This window comes from Rhineura floridana, chromosome 1 (assembly GCF_030035675.1).
Source record: "Rhineura floridana isolate rRhiFlo1 chromosome 1, rRhiFlo1.hap2, whole genome shotgun sequence".
Lineage (NCBI taxonomy): Eukaryota > Metazoa > Chordata > Lepidosauria > Squamata > Rhineuridae > Rhineura > Rhineura floridana.
Window position 1 is genome coordinate 32,889,101 of NC_084480.1, and position 5,584 is coordinate 32,894,684.

General features: G+C 42.3%; 1 pseudogene; it reads right to left on the minus strand.

Moving 5' to 3' along the window:
* Window positions 1-2,344: 2,344 nt before the first annotated feature.
* On the minus strand, window positions 2,345-2,462 carry LOC133375780 (5S ribosomal RNA; annotated as a pseudogene).
* Window positions 2,463-5,584: the final 3,122 nt, after the last annotated feature.

Below are 5,584 nucleotides of genomic sequence, written 5' to 3' on the forward strand. Positions count from 1 at the left end.
AATGGGAAATCAATCAGATGAATACCCTTGAACATGCAAAAGTTTTACCAGAGTGATTTAAATTTCCTAAAGAAGTGCCTGTGTGGAAGACAAGTTAAGAGGCTGATTCATCTCATCCTGGGATCATTAGTATATCTTTGAAAAGTCTGTCTTTGGGAACTTTCACTAGTGATTCACTGAGGCCCATAATTCTGGAGTAGCATATTGAATTGAATTTGTGAATATGGCTGATATAGAAACAAAGCCTTTAAAAAACATCAGATTATAATCTCTGGAAATCTGCATCAGAATGATCAGACAGAGGTGCATTTTCCTGTCTTTTTAAGCAGACATGGTCAGCTCATGTGCATTATGAGTCAGTGATGCAATGTTTTGCCAGCAAATTTATTTATTAATTCCATTTCTTTCCCAGCTCATCCTCTAAGGAGCTCAGGGCAGCTCACAGTTTTATTCTCTTTTTTATCCTCACAACAATCCTGTGAAGTGAGGGAGAGGGAGCCCTATTTTCCTCACAGAACTACAATTCCCAGAGTGGCTTAATAATCAATCCCTCGCTCCAGGGAAGTCTGGGAAGTGTAGCTCTGTGAAGGGAATAGGGGTTTCCTAACAACTCTCAGCACCCTTAACAAACTAAACTTCCCAGGATTCTTTGCGGAAAGCCAAGACTGTTTAAAGTGGTATAATAGTGCTTTAAATGTATAGTGCAGATGGGCCCTTAGTCCAGTACTATACCACACAAAGGAGCAGGACAGTAGCTACTATAGACAGAATTGGGTTAGAAAATAGGGCCATCATGACAGCTTATATACATATATATGAAGGTTTAGAGACCGCTTAGTAAAAAAAAACCCTCTAAGCGGTTTACATAAGATAGTCTAACATATTCATAAGAAGCAATTTATAGAAACAAGCAGACATAATACAATTATCAAAATATATAAATAAAATCAAGAGAGGTCAAGAACAAAATCACATAACAAAAGTATATTTCTGGGTAGACAATGAAAAAGAGCACAATGCCTGATAGTAATACATTGATGTGCAATGTATCAAAGTGTTTAATACAGCCCAGCAGTTTTAATAATGACACAAATGAACCTGCTCAGTGATTGGTGTGTTTGACCAGTTTGCAGGACCTTTTGGACAGGCCCTGCTAACCTCAGGGAACAGATACTGAGGGTCAGAGAGTGTTGGTGAGATGGGAAGACATTGCTGTTGTGCCATGCGACTGGCCCTGTATCCCCTCAAGTAGTTTGCTTCCCTCAGGTGTGGTACAGGTACTAGTGTTGAAGAAAGATTTAACTGCCAGTCTGGTCAGCTTCTGTGGAAGGTGAGGCACCATCTTTACCTTGTTTTGTGCTTCAGGCAGCAAAATATCTTGGAGTAGCCCTCAGGCCCACCAAGCTGAAAGTGCTGTCACCTCTGTGGTTCACAACACCTCCCCCACCACCAGCCCAGGGCTCTTGTTCCCTTTCTTCATGTGCTACGTATAACATGTACATTGCAAATCACACCCTACAGCCATTTTCTTTTAGCTATTTAGGAAGCTGTCTTTTGCCAAGTTAGGCCACTGGTCCATCTACCTCGATATTGGGTTGGCCACTCACGCATTGCCCAAAAAGAAGAAATGCCTCACCATAAAAGAGGGCCAAAGGGAACAAGATTTGCATAACATTTGCAAATGCTAATTTAGATAGATGCAAATTTAGAAATAACTACTGTAATTTAAATAGAGATACAATACATCTCAGTCTGCTGTCCAGGTGCTAACTTTTGATTGAGAACTTCCATCCCCCGCTCTTCCTTGTTATGGTTCTTTCTCTTTACACCAGACTTGGACCAGAGAACCCTTCAAAGAGAAGGTGATGCTCTATAAAGTAGGACTCATAGCCAGAGCTTGGAAAAGTTACTTTTTTGAACTACAACTCCCATCAGCCCAATCCAGTGGCCATGCTGGCTGGGGCTGACGGGAGTTGTAGTTTAAAAAAAGTAACTTTTCCAAGCTCTGCTCATAGCTACGCTGCTCAGTATAGCTATGCTGACTAGCAGTGGATCTCAGGTTTCATAACAGGAGCTTTCTGGGCCCCACATGCAGATACAAGAATTAAACCTGGGACCTTCTATATGCAAAACATGTGCTCCACCAATGAGCTATGGCCCTTGTATTCTGCCACCCACATCCCTACATACACACACCAGGGCTTTGTTGTTGTTATATGCCTTCAAGTTGATTATGACTTAAGGAGTCCCTATGAATCTTTATATATATATATATATATATATATGTTCATAGGGTTTTCATGGTAAGAGGTATTCGGAGGTGGTTTACCATTGCCTTCCTCTAAGCCTACGGCACCCGGTATCCCCAGGCGATCTCCCATCCAAGTACTAACCAGGCCTGACCCTGCTTAGCTTCTGAGATCAGACGAGATCGGGTGTGTTCAGGGTAGTATGCCCTAGGGACACCAGAAAATTATTTTGATGGCCCTGTTGCTGTAACTAATGTCAGACTGAACTGTGGCCTGAGCTGACTGCTTCTCTTTCTGCTTGCTTACTCAGGGGTCTTTCCTATTATGCTGCTATTTTTTTTTATTTGTTTATTTATCATAGCCTGCCTGGAGCCCAGAATGGCAAACAACAAGTGATATATATTTTTAAAAATATCTTAAAAGCAATTCAAATAGATATGCAGGCTGGGATACGGGTCTCTACCTCAAAGGCTGGCTGAAAGAGGAAGGTCTTCAATAGGTGCCAACAAGACAACAGAGATGGCGCCTGTCTAATATTTAAAGGGAGGGGATTCCAAAGGGTAGGTGCCACTACACTAAAGGTCCACTTCCTATAGTTGTGTGAAACAGGCCTCCTGGTAAAGAGTGCAGTGATGAACTGGATATATAAGGGGTAAGATGGTCTTTCGAGTATCCTCTTGTTGGGAGAAGGTAACAAAGTGAGATTGATGGATGGACAGACAGGATAGCAGCAAGGAAGTATTACTACTGGGTTGCCAGTTCAGAAGGATGGAAATAATGGGGCAGGGAACACTTAGGAAAAAAACAGCAGGGAAGCCACTGCCCTCCAGCATCTGCTATGTAAGACAGATGCCTCACTGCCTAATGGCAGGGCTGGTCCTGGCAACAAAATAACTGCATATTCTTCTCTTTTTTAAAATCCTGCCTCCATTTCCTTCCACGGCAATCTCCCTTGTGTGTGCTTCCAGATTGTCCCTTTGGGACAGGGGCTGCATTCTACATACGGATGTGGCTATATAAATAAATAAATACATAATAATGGTGAGGATGCTGTATAAGAAGTACTTTGAAAACTCAGTGGGTGCCTGTACTCAAGTAAGTATTTATAATTTCTTTTCACTGTTATATTTTCTTCTCAGAAGTCACTTTAGGTTATATGTGGCTACTTTATGTGACAATTATGTAATCTAAGATATATTCTCTTCTCAGAATTATTTTTCTCAGAATTAATGTTAAAGGACAGCATTTATAAAAAACAGCACTACCACCTAAATACCTTGCTTATTTCGGCCAGTGCAATTTAAATGTGACTGTGCACTCACTCACGCTGTACAGCTGGAAATAATAACTATCTTCAATTACCTCATATTTGATGCTTGCCAAAAATCGCATGCAATAGCATGTTTAATTCATCATGTTTTGTTTGTACATTAATAAAAAGGAAACTGTACGGATAGGAACTGCAAAGTGCTGCATTGCACGAGTAAAGACTATGCAGTGCAGCTCTGGTTTGGAGCTTTTGCCATATTTGCAATGTATACAGTTAGAAAGTTAAGAGACTGGCAGTTAGTTGTGTGGCCAGACAGTACTAATATGGGTTGCAAATATGGGTCATTGACTGCCACTGAATTCAATGGACCCAGTCACAAAGGAATAGGGAGGAGTACCTATGATCATGTTTTTGCAAACCTTGAGTACTTATCGTTTGTCAAAAAATAGTCACCTTGTCTCTATATTTTCTAAGCTAGTTATGAGGAGTCAGTAAAAATCGCCTCCCTCTCCTACCACTGGGAGCACCCCACCAGTGGAATTCTGCTCATGGGAAGTCTGGATCCAACCCATAGTGTTTTGCCTAAGCAGACCAACAGCAAAATACCATTTGGTATACTAATTCATGTATGCAATAAATGCTAATAATAATAATAATAAAGTATTGGCTGCTGGCTATATTATTAATATCTGATTGCACTGGAAATGTTTATCATATCTGACTCTGGGTTGCATATTTTAAAAAGCTAATATGAGCTTATATGGTTTAATGATAGTTTATTGTACAAAGAATGTAAATTTGTTTTATATCCATATTATCAAAATGAATTGTTTATTTGAGTTGTCCTAAGTAGGACTGTACTTACCGTATTTGTGAGATGCAGTCAGATTAACTTTTTTTCCCCTGAAGGCCAAGTGCAAGCAGCTTAAGTATTAATACTAATGTTTGCGCCTTGAATTTCATGTGACGAATGTGAAGGTCATACTACTTAACTGTTGCAAATTTTTGCCTATAGAACCTTTGACATAATAAAATGAAATATAAACCCATAACACTCTACAATTCCTGTAGTCAATGGATTATGTTTCATGCTATGTGGAGTTTTACATCTTGAAAGCATGTCATTCCCAAACCAATTGGGACGGGGGGCATGGTGGACAGAAGGTAGCAGAAAATTGAATAACTGACTATACAGACACATGTAAATGGACTGCATGGTGTGTAGATATGTATGTACCAGATCAGTATACAGTAAGGCCACTCTCGTCCATGATTTGATCATGGATGAAGGTGCCGATTTGGTATGCATTACTGAGACCTGGGTGGGTGAGCTGGGAGGAGTTGATCTGACCCAGCTTTGCCCACCTGGATACTCGGTGCAACACCAGGACAAGCTGCAGGGACAGGGGGAGGAGTTGCTGTGATCTACAGAACTTCCATCTCTGTCACCAGGAAACCACTCTGTCTTGGAGTTGGTTGTGAGGGCCTGCACCTGGTGTGGGGCCAAGGAGACAGTAAACTAGGGTTGCTGCTGGTGTACCGTCCACCCTGCTGCCCAGCAGCTTCTCTGACTGAGCTGGCAGAGGCCATCTTAGCTGTGGTGTTGGAGGAGCCCAGAACGATAGTGCTGGGTGATTTCAATGTCCATGCTGAGGCTGCCTCTAGTGTTCCAGCTCAGAACTTCATGGCCTCCATGATGACCATGGGGCTGTCTCAAGTTGTCACTGGCCCGAATCATAAGGCAGGGCACACCCTCAACTTGGTTTTTGCTCCAGGTGGAGGAAGGGGTGGACTGGAGATAGGGGGGATGGATGTAACCCTATGGCATGGTCAGACCACTTCCTGGTGAAGTTTAGACTTATGGCTCTGATCCTTCCCTGCAGGGGTGGTGGACAGATTAAGATGGTCTGCCCCCGGAGACTAATGGAATACACAGGATTCCTGAATCCCCTGGGGGAGTTCCCAGTCGATAGAGCAGGTGTCCCTGTTGAAGCCCTTGTCACGCTGTGGAACAGCAAGGTGCATCGGGCTCTTGACATGTTTGCCACCAAATGCCGTCTCCAGC